Source organism: Calliphora vicina, chromosome 3, assembly GCF_958450345.1.
Source record: "Calliphora vicina chromosome 3, idCalVici1.1, whole genome shotgun sequence".
Taxonomy (NCBI): domain Eukaryota; kingdom Metazoa; phylum Arthropoda; class Insecta; order Diptera; family Calliphoridae; genus Calliphora; species Calliphora vicina.
Window position 1 is genome coordinate 61,912,303 of NC_088782.1, and position 20,337 is coordinate 61,932,639.

Consider the following 20,337-nt stretch of genomic DNA (forward strand, 5'->3'; position numbering starts at 1 on the left):
CGAAAACGGCAAAAATAGTTAAAATTTATTCCTTTAGCGCAAAGCCACATGTAATAGGGACAATAGAAAGTATCGAAGATAAAAATCGATTGATTCTTTTCAAATTTATTCACAATTAAGTTAATTCGCTCATTTTCACAAAATTTTAGTTTATTGTGTTTTATACATAAAATTGAGTAGTTAATGTTCTTGTTTCGATTGATTGAATTTGAAGCTCATTTTCCCCATACTATGTATAAATTTTCTCGTATATATTGCGTTTCAATCGGTTCAGTAGTTTCGGAGTTATAATAATAAATTGAAGCAAAAAATATATTTTTTACGTGAAAATAGCAAAATTTTTTGTTTTAAAAAAATCATGAAAAATCTAAAACTGTAGAAATTTTTCAGGTTTATTGCTTTATCGTAAAGCCACATGTAATAGGAATAAAATGAAATATCGATCATAAAAATCGCTGGACTATTTACGAATTTATTCACAATTAAGTGAATTCGCACATTTTCACAAAATTTTAGTTTTTTGTTTGAAACATATAAAATTGAGTAGTTAGTTGATGTTCTTAAGTGACGCACAGTGGTTTAGAAACTTTTTTTTTTGGAAATAATTCGGTATCTCGGGAACTATTGGAGATATTATTACAATTTCACATGGTTAGAGCTGAGGTGTTTTTGAGTTGAATTACATTTGATCAGCTTCCTAGGGGTAATACGGGCCAGTTTGTGCCCCTCAAAGTTGGTCACCTCGGGTCTCAAAATTTTTAAAAAAATCCCCAAAAATTCATTTATGATCCGAATGAGCTGAAATTTAAAATATAAATAGTCCTTGAGAAGATCTACAAAAAATACGCTTACATGTGTAGGTTATCTCCTTCAGTTGAAGAGATATTTAATATTTAATTTTGCTCGATTTTTTGTTTTGTTTTTTAGATATGGAAAAACGTACAAATTTGTCAAAGCGGGCAAGGTTTGTGGAACTTCTGAGGAGTAAATAAAGGCTTTTTATATAAGTATTTGACACTGTTGAAAACATTATGACCTGAGGATTGATATTTAAGTAAAATTAAATAATTTTATAAAATTTTGGGACTTCATTTACCTTAAAAAGTAAAAAAACTTTCATATGGTGATTTTCCACGAATAAAAATATAAAATTTGATTTAATGTAAAATTTTAACGGTTAAAGATATCATAACAAAATTGGGAACTAATTTAGATCCAAATGTCCTTAAATTAATGACATTATAATTTTTGACATTTTTTATTTTCAAATAACGAAATTCCTAAAACGGGGAAAATGTGTTTCAAAAACTGAGTTTTTTTAGAAAAGTGCCTACTGTGACGATATTTACCGTGTGATAGTAAAACAACTTTCTAAGTATTAAAACAACATATAGGGTTATACAAATACGGAACTTTTTCAAGGATCGGTGCTTTGCCTTTTTAGAATTTTTTACTGAAACCTAAATATTTTTTTAAAATTGTCCAAGTTTGGATAGGTCTGGGGGATACTGCGTCCACTTAAGTGAGCCCAATTTTACATTACATGCTTTTGCATTAAGTTTTCTTTCCGGAACATATAAAAATTGTATATAGTCCCAAAGAAAATTTGTTTCTACAAAAGAAAAAATATAGGGACTTTTTTAGGAAAAATCGTAAAAAATTAGGCCCATTTTACATGTTCCAACTTTGGATGGGTGTAACTTTTTACACGGACGAGATAACTGTTACCAAGTTTTTTTTATTTTATTTATTGCCAATATAGCTGATATTTTGAAAAAAAATTCGACCCTCCGTAGGGCCGCCATATCTAAAACACAAAAAAAATAGAGCAAAATTAAAAAAAAAAAATAAATAAACCTAAATATCTCTTCAACTGAAGGAGATAACCTACACATGTAAGCGTATTTTTTGTAGATCTTCTCAAGGACTATTTATATTTTCAACTCATTCGGATCATAAATGAATTTTTGGGGATTTTTTTAAAATTTTTGATACCCGAGGTGACCAACTTTGAGGGGGCACAAACTGGTCCGTATTACCCGTAGGAAGATGAACAAATGTAATTCAACTCAAAAACACCTCAGCTCTAACCATGTGAAATTTTGTAATAATATCTCCAATAGTTCCCGAGATACCGAATTATTTCCAAAAAAAAAGTTTCTAAACCACTGTGTGACGATTGACTATAATCTAGATTATCTGGGATGTATAAGATCACCAACTGACTTTTTTTTTGCATTACAGAGAGCTCATACGTATTAAATTTCCCAAAATTTTATTTTTTTCTTGTATAAAGGATGGAATGTCTCCTATATTTGCTAGCATTTTGTTATAATCGGTTCATTTAATAATAAATTTAGCTACTTACCCCAAATTGTAAATGTTAATTGTCTCATTTTCCAATAATATTCATTCTGTACTCAAGAATTCACTACAAAATGTACATCCATTCAAATGTGTTTAACTTACAGAATAAACACAAATAAATTATTTGATAATTGTATTGGAAGACAATTTGTGACTATTAGAATATAAATTTCTAAAGAATGTTTACTAAAAATATTAACTTTGAAGCTGAAAACAACAGAAAATAAATTGCATTTCAAAAGGGAATTAAATGAAGCTGAAAAAACTGTGTTTATTTACCAATCCCCACCATCATAACGCCTAATAGTCACTACCTTCTCATGCGAATTGGTCAATATTGACACAATATTTATTTATAAATTATGACACTTGTAGCACAAATTATTTAATAGCCACGAAGGGTGGAAACCGGCAGCGGGTAGGGTTGGTGAGATTTTAAGCTTAATGTTTTGTGTTTAACTTTGGTGTAAAACGAAAAAATGTTCAAACAAAATAAATTCATTACAAATGCAAATAAGCAATTTCCTTTTTAGCCACTTAAAGTCATGTCAGCCAAATGAATTTAAAAATCAGCGTATTAACAGCAGCAACAAGAACGTGGCCAACAATGTATTATGGCAACGATAAGTAATATTTACACAGATACTCAACAATGCATACACAAAAATACAAACAAAATACATACGTATACATTAGGATGGCCCTTATTTTGTACTTTTTTGATTTGTGAACAAAAATCGGATAACGTTTTAAGGCTCATGTGAAAATATTTTCAAAATATTTCAATTAAAAACAGTAACCCGTTATAATTTAATACTAGGGCATCAAAACGGGGTCCCTTCGACTCTACTTGATTGTTCGCACGTAGTTAACTACCACGTAAACCAGGGTATCCATTCGTGTTCCTTGTTCGATTTATTGAACAATTTGCAACGTATAATTTAAAGTTAACCATTTCCGAATAACTAATAATATTTTTATGTAGATTAAATTTATAGCTTTTTCACATTCGTTTATAATTTTAAATTCAAGTAGATGGAGTTGAAAAAATCGTTTCTGCACAGAGCATAATATAACAAATTAATTTAGCAAAAGTGGTATAAGTTGAATATACCACAAAATAAACAGTTTGGGGTTACACCACTTTTGCGCTGATGGCCTAATACATATGGGTGATTTCATGTCAAGTGAACCAACTTTTGAAATCGATGTCACCCGATCGCTATGAAATTTGAAGCAATGTTAGTGCTATTGTTGGGTAGTAATTTAGATCGGTCAAGAACTCCCTTAGTTAGAGGTGGTCAAAATTTTATTTTTTGGCCAACATGTGTTTTTTCTCATCTATGTAACTTATTACCTATTGTTCTTAGCAAAATGTGTCCTAAATAGTTTAGATAGCTATTCCTTCAATATTTCGAAAAAAAATGTTTTTTCTCATCCATGTAATTAAAAAAAAAAATTTAAATTTTTTTGGTAAAATCAAAAATTTTGCCGACATTTGTTTTCAAAATTTTAGGTAAAAAATCGGTTAATTTAGGAAAAATAAATCGATCTTGCAAAAAAAAAATAAAAAAATTTATGGCTTGAGTTACAAAATATTTATTTTGATAGATATCCCACACGCGTTCCACTAAGCGACCAAAAAGGTCTTCAAAGAAAAGATTCGATTTTGCAAAAAAAACTCAAAAATTGTATGTCGAGTTAAAAAATATTTATTTTGATAGAATTCCACTCACATCCCACTACGCGACAAAAACCTTATTAATGGAATGTTGCTAAGCTTTCTTTTGAGCAAAAAAAAAAAAAATTAAAAATTCTCCAGTTTGAAAAATAGTTAGATTTTGCAAAAAAAAAGTAAAACATTTTATGTCTTGAGTTACAAAATATTTATTTTGATAGATATCCCACACGCATCCCACTAAGCCAGCAAAAAGGTCTTCAAGGAAAATATCTAAGCTTCTTTTGAGCAAAAATAAAAAAAAGATCGATTTAAAAAAAGTCAACAAAATTGTTGTCAAAATTTGTATGTTTTGAGTTACAAAACACTGATTTTGATAGATATCCACTTGCATTCCACTAGCGACCAAATATGTCTGCAAGTAAAATATCTAATATTTCTTTTGAGAAAAACAGGACTCATTTTGAAAAATTTTGAGCCCCTCTAACTCAGAGAGTTCTTCACCGATCTTGTTGAAAAATTCTCCCGATCGGAAGACATCGATTTCAAATGTTGGTTTACTTGACATGAAACCCCCCATATATATATCGATTTGGATGTTATAAAAAAAGAAAAAACTGAACATAAAATATCAGTTATTCGAATAATTTTAAATGTGTGATCGAATTACTCGAGCAAGTTAAAAATTCGAATTATTCGTTTTATTCGAATAAAAAACAAATCATAAAATATCGAGCTTATTTCAAATACTAAATTTTAAATTTAAAAATTTTTTAACCTTTATAGGGTCTTAAAATTTACTGACGTTAACGATTTTCTAGTCAAATTTGACCCAAATAAAAAATATAATTTTTTTGCCATTTTTTTTAAAAAAAAACCTAACGTTACTAAATCTCAGAAAACACTTGACTTTATTGTGTGTAAAGAACATTCTAGATTTTGGCTCCGGATCAAATATGACCTTAAGTGGAAAACATTTTATAGACACCATTTTAAGTATTTTTTTTTTAAAAAAACTAACGTTTTAAAATTAAATAAAATTCATAAAATATCTAGAAAAAATTCAATTTTAATCTCAAAATGGGTCAAATTTGACCCGAAACCCTATGAAGGTTAATGAAATTTCAAACAATTAAAGAATTTCTTTTTGATTCTAATAAATGCTAAATGAGGATTAAAAATGCAAATTTTAGTGGAACCACTTCCAAACTTTGACAGTTAATAGAGGGAATATTGTTGAAGTTATGTCTGTGGAATTCGTTCTATTCACTTTGTTTTGCTAAATCAGCATAGACGTATATATTGTTCAGCAACACGTGCAAATGGTAAAATTGTTATATCAAAATGGGTGTTCTTTTGAGGTACCGTTGTGCACTCAACAAACTAAATTGCCGAATTTGGGAGTATACCAATCTAAATAAAATCGTGCAATGTATCCAAAAAAAATCACTATACAGTGTAGATTTTTGGCTGGCGGCGTCATTGGTCCATATTTCTTTGACAACGATATTGGACAGGCCATCACCACACAGTGGGGGATCTGAGAAAAAAATTGGTAATAAATCTGTAACTTCACTTAAGGTGCGCCGAGCCACCCGGTCCACCCCGGGTATATCAAAAATTAAAAATGATGCCAAATTGTTGTTTGCGATCCGACTTAAAAGATTTATATATGAAATCTACTAGACGAGATATACAAAAACATTACTTTAGCCATATATTATCTCTTATAGTTTACGAGTTATTCGCATTTGAAAAGTAAAATTTTATGTTTTTTACCTACCTTGGTCTTGCATTTTTGCTAATAACGGATCCAATTCTTTCTCAATTTTCTTAAGGTACCTTTTTTTAAATTAACAACAAATTTATTAATAATCGTAGGAAAAAAAAAACTGTTTAAAAATCTTTACTGAGTCAAAAGTTATGTGTATTCAAACTTAAAAAATATAAAAAAGTCGTTTTTTCGCCATTTTTTTTTTTCGAAAAAAGTACTTACTTACATTAATTTTAAATTATACAGAAAAAAAGAAAAAGATAAATAATGTGTTTATATTATTCTGAAAGATAACATCTCTTGAAATACTACAAGCAAAGTAATATCAAAATTCGTATTCCAAAGCCTTCCGAAGTAGACCTATTTTTTATGTAAATTTGAACTTTTGACAACATGTTATCTAATCGCATAGCTGCTTTCAAAAAATTCAGACCTGTTTTGTATGTCAAAATATGTTCTTCAATATTGCGCAAAGGGATTTCATAGCCCCGGACTTGGTGACTTCAATAGATCCAAAAATCCAAAAATCACAATTTTGGGATTTTTGAAAAGTTTTTTTTGGGAATTGTGGGATTGTCATTAACAATTCGCAAATATCTTTTTCACTTATGGATTTGGATTAGAAATTTCATTAAAAACGAATCATAAACAAAACTTTTATTGCATTTTAAAAATTTAAATTTTCAACAAAAGTCAGCCATTTTTATTTTCCCATATTTTTGAAAAAAGTCTTCTATAATTTTTTTAATTCTTTAAAATTTTGTACATTTCTGAGAAGAGGACATAATTTCTTAAACGTTGATATATAATATATATTGTCTAGTAGATTCCATATATATAAAAATCTTTTAAATAGGATCGAATATAAAAATTTGGCATCATTTTTAATATTTTATAAACCCGAGGTGTCCCACTTTGGGGCATTGTGGGTCGGCGCCCCCTAGGTGTTATAAACCCAACTTATCAACACCTTCTATAGGCATGGGAATTTTTATTAAAATCGGTCTATTCGTTTAGAAGTTACAGATTTATTTCCACTGTTTTCTCAGATCCCCCACTATGCACCGTTAATGGCGACTACTATGGGTCAATGATTACCAACTTCTTTTATTTCACTTAATTTTTTTCACAAAATATTTTAAGGGTCCTCATGTAAACGATTAAAAGCCTCGCAAACTGTGCAATCTGTGCATTTTTACACTCTCGCAAATGAAATGTCAAAAAATATATGGAAATTCGTTTGCACAACTCCGATAAGTTTGCGCGACAATTTAGACTCGCAAACTTGAATTTATTGTGCATTTGATGAATCAGCTGCTTTTGTTTACTTTTATTTATAAGAAATAAAAATCAAATAAAATATAAAAATGTTGTGCATGTGAAAATTGTGTAACTTTGGAACAGAATGATTGTATTAAATGACATTAAGGGTACTCATTTAAACGCTTATGTTTGCCATTTGTTCAATTGTGCAAATTTGCGCGACGTGTTTCATGAACCCACCTTTTCAATTTTGTGCAAGTTTATACATTAAATTTCTCTCTATTTGATATAAATGTCAAATAAAAATAAATTCAACAAAAGCCTTAACAAATTTTTCAAATTGTATAAATTTTAATTTTAAAAATGTTGAATGAAAGTTTAATCTTTGGAACAAACGGTGATATACAGAGTTTGCAAGATTTTGTTTATATTCTAGCTGTTGGTTAATGTTTTCATACACAATGGCATTTAGTACAATCATTCTGTTCCAAAGTTACACAATTTTCACATGCACAACATTTTTTATATTTGATTTGATTTTTATTTCTTATTAATAAAAGTAAACAAAAGCAGCTGATTCATCAAATGCACAATAAATTCAAGTTTGCGAGTCTAAATTGTCGCGCAAACTTATCGGGGTTGTGCAAACGAATTTCCATACATTTTTTGACAGTTCATTTGCGAGAGTGTAAAAATGCACAGATTGCACAGTTTACGAGGCATTTAAGCGTTTACATGAGGACCCTTATTATGTATGAAAACATTAACCAACAGCTAGAACATAGACAAAGTCCTCCAAACTATGTATACCAACGTTTGTTCCAAAGATTTAACTTTCATTCAATATTTTAAAATTAAAATTGATACAATTTGAAAAAAAATTATTAAAGCTTTTGTTGAATTTATGTATTTTTATTTTACAAATATAAATTTTCTGTATAAACTTGCACAAAATTGAAAAGGTGGGTTCATGAAACATGTCGCGCAAATTTGCCCATTTGCACAAATGGGAAACTTAAGCGTTTAAATGAGTACCCTTTTTATTTTTTAACCAAATCTCGAAACTTCAATGACAATGTGCAACCTCTAAACTAGTGTTCCTATTAGGGAAAAATTGTGGTAAACGAATTTATTGACAATTAAATGATTTTCTGTTTCTTGTATCGAAAAAACCTACTGATATAATCTAACCATTTCATTGGCAACAAATCACAATGAATCTGTGCTGAAATAACACTGTAAATACAGAAATTACTTGACAAATATTCCTGCGAATGCTCGGGAAAATTTTCCCGAATATTCTAATTGGGCATTGGGTTTTCAGAGTCGGACAAAAACTGTGTAATGAAAATCGAAAAAGTCCAATATAAGGGCCACCCTTATATAACTGTTTAATTCGAATACATGCCCTGCAGCTCATGAAACTTTTTTCACGTTGACGAAACCGTTCAAAACCTATAGCGTTAATAGGGTTCTTTCATCAATAAAGTACTGACTGAAGTCACTAATAACAGTGACACAAAACGTACGTAAGTTTTAAAGAGTCCACCCTTAAAACTGCCGGGTAAACACTGAAACATCATGCAACATGCTTTGATTTTTAGCATGACTGTTCAGTTGGCTGAATAGATGAATGATGGGTGAGTTGTTGGCTTATTACATTGGTGTTGTAGTTGTTCTGTTGGTTATTGTTGTAACAATTTACACCCTGCCCCAAATTTAAACCTCATTGTCAGTCATCACTCATCCAGCAGTAACAGCAACAACACCGATGAAGACTCAGCTAAATGAAGCATAATTTGCAATTTGGTTTAATTGTTTACAATACCACTGCCACAATTTGAACAAAAAACCAAACGAAACAAAACAACAACGATAGAGAAAAATTGCTACAGAACTAACCAATCCACACACACACACATACAGTGGTGGCCAGGAATTTAAGACAAACATTGTTTGCTAAATTCCACGTGATTGTCAGTTATTTTTTCAAATATTTCCACAAATATGTATGCATGAGGACTGTTTTAACACACAAGTGTGTTTTATTCGACTGTGTCAATTCATACATATTCACCACGAACACATACAATTTTTCTACAACTTGACCAAAAAATTTTTTTTTTAAATAAACATATTTTCCACATTTATATCATTATATTTTTATTATTATAAAATATTCGGACCAAATTTCGTATTTTTAGTTCCATTAGTTTCGCTCATATCATGTTATTAACAGCGGATGTTCGCTGAGGTGGGTCAATGTATTTCCACATATCTTTGTCCATATATGTTTTACCGATTTTTCCAAACATTTTTCAGAAACTAGAAACATTAATAATAAATTTCATACCCTTAGAGGCCCTTTTATTTTGGCTCTAACGCACTTAAAATTCAGTTGATGAAAAAAATTCAAGTATTTGTCTTAAATTGGTGGCCACCACTGTACATGTGTATGTAGATAGAAAACAAAAGCTGTGATTTTGGAACTTTTAATATAATTCACCTGGATCTCTACACATAGATTTGTATTTGTTCATTGAAATATACATTAGATACATAGCAGTGATTGTATGTATATATGGTACATATCTGAGGTTTTTGCACTTTATATAATTACAAACGACTTATTTAAAATAATTTGGTTTTCAACCTCTAAATACATATTTGAGCATACGCCGGAATACATACATATAATAAATTGAAATTCGTTTTTACACTGGGACAAATTGTTGAATGAAAGATATAATATATAGCAAAAGGCAGAAATTTTTTCTCATGGTGAACTTTAATAACAAACCATATATTTGCAGATAAACCATTATCAAGATATTGACCGGAAAAACTTGTGTTTGCTACGCCTATGTGAAATTTCATTGAATAAGTCAGTTAGAAATGGCAGATTTATATTCAAAATAATTTTTTGCTGCCCACTGTGTAGTGAACATGTTGCCAATCACCGTCAGTCATAACAATGCTGACATATTTGTGCGAATTGATGAAATTATAACAATTAGCCACGTTTTTGACACAATCCTTCTTTACAATGTCCTATGGCCTCCATAAGAATCCCACATGTTTTGAAGATGAAAGGAAACGCAAAAATTTGTATTCTTTAATCTAAGTATTCCTTACACAAAAAATTAATTGACTTATAGTAGAGAGATTTTCCGTGGACTAAGTTGAAAAAAGGTCAAAGTTTTCTTTGAACTACATTGTTGTGGAGCAACATTTTGGCGAGTTAAAACTTTAAAAAAATATCATAGAAATGATTTCCAAATTAGTACAAAGTTTTTTTTCAAGTGTATTTTATTTTTCGATTATTTGAATGTAATGAATGTTTGCTTAATGATAACTGCTGACGCAAGTACATACGATATTTATTTATTTTGGTTTTTTGTCTGCTACATATACATTAGGGTAGTCATTGTTTTGCACTTTTTGAATTTTTGATGCTTAATTGTCTTAATTGTTATACGTCACACAGTGGTATGAGAATAAAAAAGAGGGAAATAAATCTGTAACTTCTAAACCCTTACGCCGATTTGAATGAAATTTCACATGCGCAAAGAGGAAGTGTAGTCGAGTTTACGTTTTGAATTTGGACCTCATGACCCCACCAGGAGCGGGACCACGGGTTCCCAAAGTAGGACACCTCGGGTATGTTCAATTTTTAAAATGATCCTATTTCTTCGTTTGTGTTACGATTTAAAAAAAATTGCACATTTAGAATCTCATCGTCGAGCACTACATAAAACCTTGTCGTAGCTATCAATTATCTCTTACAGCTTAGGAGATATTCGCATTTGAAAATTTAATTTTCAACATTTTTACCCACCCTACACCAGTTTTTTGGTGACCGCGGTTCCAAATATTCTTCGATTTTATCCATTTTTCTTTTATATGATTAACAATAGATCTATATATCAAATAAAGAAAGAAGTGTTTAAAAATCATGACTGAGTCCAAAGTTACATTCATTTGAATATAAAAAAATTAAAAAATGCGATTTTTCGCAATTTTTTTTGGGAAAAAAGTATTTTTATTCTTTTTAAGTTATCTAAAAATTTTCTAAGAGGATGTATAATGAATTTATACTTTTTGAAAGCTAACTTTACGCCAAATATTTTAAATGAAAAAAACATTTATAATTTTTGATACCAACGGGATCAGATCCATTCAAAAAATGCCTATTTTTTATGTAAAATTCAATTTTAGGGCAAAAATTCTCAAATCGCATACTCGATATCAAAATATAGTAACCTATTTTAGATGGCCCAATAAGTTCTTAATTATCTCGTAAAGAGCTCCGATAACCCCGCCCCTATTATGGATATTATAGCCAAAAAACGAAAAAATCCCATTTTTGGGATTTTTCAAGATTTTTTTGGGAATTGCGGGATACTTGATAACAAATTTCAAAATTTGTTTTTATTTTTCCATTTTAAATAGAAAAATCTACATAACTGTGAAATTTCATTAAAAAATATTCATAAATAAAAATTTTATTTCAATTTGAAAAATTTGTATCTAGGCAAAATTCAATAAAAAGCAGTTTTTGTCATATTTTTCAAAAAAGTATTCCATGAATTTTTTAATTGTCAAAAGTTATATACATTTTTGAAAAGTAGACAAAATCGTCTATCCATTGATATATAACATGTCTACCTTGTGTTTTTTACGTGTCAAATAAATTAGGGAAAACTTAACAACTCGCTGAGAATTTACCTAATTTACCAAAAGAATTGACCACCCGGCTTCGCCCGGTAGCATTTACTAATGTTAGTTCTTCAAGTTTCTCCCACATACAACTGCCTGTTCTTATTTATTAGCAAATAAAATATCAAAATTTGTACTGTATACTTTAGGGAGCTTTTTTATTGCAGTTGACTGGACTCAATTTTTTCCAAGTTTGACCCGAAATTTTTGAATTTTTGAAATTTCTGAAAATTTCGAATCGAATAAAAAAAAATCAGCTAAATCGCTTCAGCCGTTCTCACGTCATGCCATTAGATACATACATTGACCATTTCATTTTTATATATGTATATAGATAGATGAACCTTAATAAAGAATTTGCACATTAATCCGATTTTGCTTAAATTTTCAGCATTTAGTTTTTAGTTGAAGGATTACATTTCTAAATCTTAGATGTATTAAAAAGCCAAAATGTGCCAAATACGAACCAGCCTAATATACACATATGTATATCTGCACATTTATTACATGTGTAATTATACCCACCATCAATAAAGATGTGGGGTTTATTGATTTTGTCATATCGTTTGTAACATATCAAAATATTGATCGTAGAACAAAAAGGTTTATATATCCTGGGCTCTCATAAGGTTATAAAATTATCTAGCTCTGTCCGTCTATCTGTCTGATAGAAACATTTTAGGGACCAAACAAATGTCTACAAATTAGTTATGAACACTCTGAAATTGTATTGTAGTCGGTCAACATTTGTCCCTAGACCCTCAAAAAAATACTTGAACTTTCATAATTGCCATAAATTTTTCTACCAGATTTTGTAAGTATCGGTCCATAATTGATCATATTATGATATAATAATATTAACATAATATTTCGACAAAAGTCATTTAAAGAAATTAATTACTCTTTCAAATTCTGTACAATTCAGATCATAACTTTTTCAAGTCCCCATTGAAGATCAAAACTACATATTGATGGTGGGTATACAAGATTCGACACAGCCGAAAATAACACTCTGACTCTTTATTATACCCTTCACCATGAGTGGCAAGGGTATATATAAGTTTGTCATTCCGTTTGTAATTTCCACATTTTTCATTTGCGACCCCATAAAGTGTATATATTCTGGATCGTTATAGATAGCGGAATCGATATAGCCATGTCCGTCTGTCCGTCTGTGTGTTGAAATCAACTTTCCGAAGCCCCCAAATAACATACATACATGATTCATATATCAATATCTCCGGAATTCTTCCGGCTCGGTTGCTATTTAAAATCGAGAAAATCGGTCCACAAATGGCTGAGATATAAGGAAAAAACCAGGACAACCTCGACTTTTTACCTATTTTTGACCTATATCTGGATTACTAAGTCATTGATATAGACAATATGGATATCTAATGATAGATATTTCAAAGACCTTTGCATCGACGTATATAAGACCATAGTAAGTTGGACCTGGGCTGAGATATAACCATAAAACCAAAACACAATGTAATTTTTTATTGTTTTCAATGATGTCATGCAAATATATGTATAATAACAAACAAAGCTTTATTTGTATGTATATATGTATGTGTTTTTTGTCAATCTTCAGCAATGCGAATTTATATACCAGGTGGTGTCGATTCTACAATAAGTACAACATTTACAAAAACCACTTGCAATTTGTTTTTGTGTATGTGGTTTAAGCTGTCAATGTTTACCTGTTGTTTTTGTTACTTTTACGTTTGTTGTAGCATTCGCCGCAACAATCATAGGATAATTGACAGCTCAAACATCAAAACAACATTATCAACACCACCTGGTATATAAATTCGCCTTGAGAGAGAGCTTTTTATAATGTGTTCTCAAAAGAGCAACTCTCTCACGCGTACACAGAACCAGTGTTGCTATATATTTTTTGAAGAAAACTTTTTATTTCTAAATCAGTGATGTTCAAAAATAAAAATGAAGATGTATTGGTGAGAGAGCTACCCAGCAAACATAATGTCAAACACTTAAAATAAGAACAAAATAAAGAATGTTTAGATTTAGAATTTTTGCCAGATATAACCGATTTATTAAATGAATGTAATTTAAATTTTAAGGAAATAAACGAATACACATTATACGGCAGAAATTCTCTAATTTTTTTTATTTATTTCTGACATTGTTGTTTTGTGTTCAATTGTAATTGAAACGCGTGTGTTTGCTTTGCTTCGTCCAAAAACCAACCAACAACAATGCTTAATGAATTTCTGAAAAAATGAGACATTTGTTACGCTCTTTTAAAGAGAATAAGAATATGTGTGTTGTTACTCAGCGCGAAAGCACAATGAAATGAACATCATTGTTCTAAATACATACTAAAATTACAAAACCCAATTCGTACATATATGTAATCAAACTGAGATAATTTACGTGAATTTAGTGCTGGAGACACTTTCAATATATTCAAATCAATCTCCCCATTTAGTGAATGAATTTGGGGACTATCATTTTGAAATCATCGGTTCAACTTATTGATATCAATTTTCCAAAAAAAAACTTTTTTTTAAAAATAAAACTTTTTGCGTCTCAAAAACCTTGCTAAAAAGGGAAAACTTGACATATGGTAACACTGCACAGAACACATATTGTACAAAAACAACAACCACGTTGTTTGAGCACGTTGCTTTTGCGCTTATTTCATTTTTGTTGTTGTATGTTGCTATTGTCAACAAATAATTGAGCAACGCAACCACTCCCAGCAAGGCGAATCTATAGAAGGTGACGACAGAACTACAACATGTACAAAAACAACAGGTACTTTGTTTTTGTTAAAAGATAGTCGAACTGTCAAAGTTGCCTGTTGTTGTTTTTGCTTTTGGGTTTGTTGTATTTTTCTCCACAACAATCACAAGTGAATTGACAGTTCACATATCTAAACAATTCGCCTTGACTCCCATATTGTTATTCTATTTTTTTAACCGTTTTTAAACATGAAAGTAAATAACAAACATTTCAGAAAAAGCTTTTTGTTCGATTGTTGTGTTTAATTCTTTTAATACCCTTCATCATATGTATATGTAAGTTTGTCATTCCGTTTGCAATTTCTATAAAATTTTATGAAATTTCAACAGATTATGTAAACGATTCTATATTGGATTTGCTGTTACGGTTCCATATGTGTTCTCCTTTTTTAAGATTTACTTTTAATCTTATATACAGGGATGGAAAATTATATTTTTGTTCCGTATTAAAATAGTATTAAAAAATTACTTTCTTCATCACCAGAGTACTTAAAATTTTAATATTACTGTAGCTTTATGTTGTAAACAGTCGTCTGTTATCACAAAATTGTCTATAGAAAGTGCTGTTGAATACGAGATTTTCTATAGAAAATGCTGTTATAATAGACAAGATTTTTAAAGAAAATGCTGTTTTTCATACGATTTTCTATAGAAAATACTGTTATACACAACATGTCCAAAAAATATAGTTATAGACAAGATTTTCTATAGAAAATTATTTTATTTTCTATAGAAAAATGTTACACTCAAGATTTTCAACAGAAAATATAGTTATACTTAAGATTTTCTACAGCAAATATTGTTATACACATGATTGTTTATAGAAAATATTGTTCTACGCAAGATTTTCTATAGAAAATATTGTTCTACGCAAGATTTTCTATAGAAAATATTGTTCTACGCAAGATTTTCTATAGAAAATATTGTTCTACGCAAGATTTTCTATAGAAAATATTGTTCTACACAAGATTTTCTATAGAAAATATTGTTCTACACAAGATTTTTCTATAGAAAATGATGTTCTACACAAGATTTTCTATAGAAAATATTGTTCTACACAAGATTTTCTATAGAAAATGTTGTTCTACACAAGATTTTCTATAGAAAATGTTGTTCTACACAAGATTTTCTATAGAAAATGTTGTTCTACACAAGATTTTCTATAGAAAATGTTGTTCTACACAAGATTTTCTATAGAAAATGTTGTTCTACACAAGATTTTCTATAGAAAATGTTGTTCTACACAAGATTTTCTATAGAAAATGTTGTTCTACACAAGATTTTCTATAGAAAATGTTGTTCTACACAAGATTTTCTATAGAAAATGTTGTTCTACACAAGATTTTCTATAGAAAATGTTGTTCTACACAAGATTTTCTATAGAAAATGTTGTTCTACACAAGATTTTCTATAGAAAATGTTGTTCTACACAAGATTTTCTATAGAAAATGTTGTTCTACACAAGATTTTCTATAGAAAATGTTGTTCTACACAAGATTTTCTATAGAAAATGTTGTTCTACACAAGATTTTCTATAGAAAATGTTGTTCTACACAAGATTTTCTATAGAAAATGTTGTTCTACACAAGATTTTCTATAGAAAATGTTGTTCTACACAAGATTTTCTATAGAAAATGTTGTTCTACACAAGATTTTCTATAGAAAATGTTGTTCTACACAAGATTTTCTATAGAAAATGTTGTTCTACACAAGATTTTCTATAGAAAATGTTGTTCTACACAAGATTTTCTATAGAAAATGTTGTTCTACACAAGATTTTCTATAGAAAATGTTATTCTACACAAGATTTTCTATAGAAAATGTTGTTCTACACAAGATTTTCTATAGAAAATGTTATTCTACACAAGATTTTCTATAGAAAATGTTGTTCTACACAAGATTTTCTATAGAAAATGTTGTTCTACACAAGATTTTCTATAGAAAATGTTGTTCTACACAAGATTTTCTATAGAAAATGTTGTTCTACACAAAATTCTCTATAGAAAATGTAGTTCCACACAAGATTTTCTATAGAAAATGTTGTTCTACACAAAATTCTATATAGCAAATGTTGTTCCACACAAGATTTTCTATAGAAAATGTTGTTCTACACAAGATTTTCTATAGAAAATGTTGTTCTACACAAGATTTTCTATAGAAAATGTTGTTCTACACAAGATTTTCTATAGAAAATGTTGTTCTACACAAGATTTTCTATAGAAAATGTTGTTCTACACAAGATTTTCTATAGAAAATGTTGTTCTACACAAGATTTTCTATAGAAAATGTTGTTCTACACAAGATTTTCTATAGAAAATGTTGTTCTACACAAGATTTTCTATAGAAAATGTTGTTCTACACAAGATTTTCTATAGAAAATGTTGTTCTACACAAGATTTTCTATAGAAAATGTTGTTCTACACAAGATTTTCTATAGAAAATGTTGTTCTACACAAGATTTTCTATAGAAAATGTTGTTCTACACAAGATTTTCTATAGAAAATGTTGTTCTACACAAGATTTTCTATAGAAAATGTTGTTCTACACAAGATTTTCTATAGAAAATGTTGTTCTACACAAGATTTTCTATAGAAAATGTTGTTCTACACAAGATTTTCTATAGAAAATGTTGTTCTACACAAGATTTTCTATAGAAAATGTTGTTCTACACAAGATTTTCTATAGAAAATGTTGTTCTACACAAGATTTTCTATAGAAAATGTTGTTCTACACAAGATTTTCTATAGAAAATGTTGTTCTACACAAGATTTTCTATAGAAAATGTTGTTCTACACAAGATTTTCTATAGAAAATGTTGTTCTACACAAGATTTTCTATAGAAAATGTTGTTCTACACAAGATTTTCTATAGAAAATGTTGTTCTACACAAGATTTTCTATAGAAAATGTTGTTCTACACAAGATTTTCTATAGAAAATGTTGTTCTACACAAGATTTTCTATAGAAAATGTTGTTCTACACAAGATTTTCTATAGAAAATGTTGTTCTACACAAGATTTTCTATAGAAAATATTGTTCTACACAAGATTTTCTATAGAAAATGTTGTTCTACACAAGATTTTCTATAGAAAATGTTGTTCTACACAAGATTTTCTATAGAAAATGTTGTTCTACACAAGATTTTCTATAGAAAATGTTGTTCTACACAAGATTTTCTATAGAAAATGTTGTTCTACACAAGATTTTCTATAGAAAATGTTGTTCTACACAAGATTTTCTATAGAAAATGTTGTTCTACACAAGATTTTCTATAGAAAATGTTGTTCTACACAAGATTTTCTATAGAAAATGTTGTTCTACACAAGATTTTCTATAGAAAATGTTGTTCTACACAAGATTTTCTATAGAAAATGTTGTTCTACACAAGATTTTCTATAGAAAATGTTGTTCTACACAAGATTTTCTATAGAAAATGTTGTTCTACACAAGATTTTCTATAGAAAATGTTGTTCTACACAAGATTTTCTATAGAAAATGTTGTTCTACACAAGATTTTCTATAGAAAATGTTGTTCTACACAAGATTTTCTATAGAAAATGTTGTTCTACACAAGATTTTCTATAGAAAATGTTGTTCTACACAAGATTTTCTATAGAAAATGTTGTTCTACACAAGATTTTCTATAGAAAATGTTGTTCTACACAAGATTTTCTATAGAAAATGTTGTTCTACACAAGATTTTCTATAGAAAATGTTGTTCTACACAAGATTTTCTATAGAAAATGTTGTTCTACACAAGATTTTCTATAGAAAATGTTGTTCTACACAAGATTTTCTATAGAAAATGTTGTTCTACACAAGATTTTCTATAGAAAATGTTGTTCTACACAAGATTTTCTATAGAAAATGTTGTTCTACACAAGATTTTCTATAGAAAATGTTGTTCTACACAAGATTTTCTATAGAAAATGTTGTTCTACACAAGATTTTCTATAGAAAATGTTGTTCTACACAAGATTTTCTATAGAAAATGTTGTTCTACACAAGATTTTCTATAGAAAATGTTGTTCTACACAAGATTTTCTATAGAAAATGTTGTTCTACACAAGATTTTCTATAGAAAATGTTGTTCTACACAAGATTTTCTATAGAAAATGTTGTTCTACACAAGATTTTCTATAGAAAATGTTGTTCTACACAAGATTTTCTATAGAAAATGTTGTTCTACACAAGATTTTCTATAGAAAATGTTGTTCTACACAAGATTTTCTATAGAAAATGTTGTTCTACACAAGATTTTCTATAGAAAATGTTGTTCTACACAAGATTTTCTATAGAAAATGTTGTTCTACACAAGATTTTCTATAGAAAATGTTGTTCTACACAAGATTTTCTATAGAAAATGTTGTTCTACACAAGATTTTCTATAGAAAATGTTGTTCTACACAAGATTTTCTATAGAAAATGTTGTTCTACACAAGATTTTCTATAGAAAATGTTGTTCTACACAAGATTTTCTATAGAAAATGTTGTTCTACACAAGATTTTCTATAGAAAATGTTGTTCTACACAAGATTTTCTATAGAAAATGTTGTTCTACACAAGATTTTCTATAGAAAATGTTGTTCTACACAAGATTTTCTACAGAAAATGTTGTTCTACACAAGATTTTCTACAGAAAATGTTGTTCTACACAAGATTTTCTTTTTTATACTCTGTTTATTCACTTGAGGTTAAAAAGGAAAAATTAGTCTTACTAACAATTGTTATATTATTTCAGTTGTTATACCATCATATTTGGGTGGAGGGTATTTAAGATTCGGCACGGCCGAATATAGTACTCTTACTTGTTTTATATTGTATTTGATATTGTACAAATATGTATAATGTAATGTAAGTAAATACTTGTGTGTACCTACGCCATACAAGTGTATAAAATGTATAATTATAGGTTTTATTTAGAGGCTCCACAATTATGCCGCATATTGTAAATATTTGTGGCTTTTGTTTCTATAATTTAATTTTACATTAAAAACAAAAATAAAGCGCACATTTACAGTTTCAATACATTTAATAATGTAGATGGTATTTGTTTTATTTTGTAAATTACATGTGATTTAATTTGTTTTCAATTGATTTTTACCTTATATTTTAGAGAGAAGGGTTAAATTACAAACTACTTAATGTTATTTTAAATGATGATTCATTAAAGGAAAATTTTAGTTATTTGAAATTTGTTTTTAGATAATTTAAATAAATTAATTCATGAAATAAGAGATGTTGGTGATATGATATAATATTTCTTCACATACAAATGTTTCATTTCTATTCTAAATTATATATTTCCGCTGGCGATTTAAAATAATTTGTAGAAGTTTGGTTATATGGCATATATCATTTATTTAATAATACCAAAAAATAACTTTTAACGCTGATTTATTTTGCACAGTTGCCTCTGTTTCTAATGCCAGGCTGTAAAAGTAGTTATTTTTAATTTTCTGAGCATAAAAAAATACTTAAGTCATAGAGAAACATAGAGCGGAAACTAGAAAAAAACTCAAACAAACAAATTACTCAAAATAATCACACAGACGAGTGTTGTTTTTGTTTTCACATAGTTTTTTCTACTAATACATTCTCACCACTTAGGTTTCTGACAACTGAGTTAGGTCTTTGACAGGAGAGTTTCCGCTCTATGTCTATTCTCTATGACTTAAGTTTTTTTTTTAAAGAGCAAGTTGAGAAATTATTTTTCTATAACTTAAAATTCGTGATTTTTTCACATTTTTATTTTGAAACATTTGT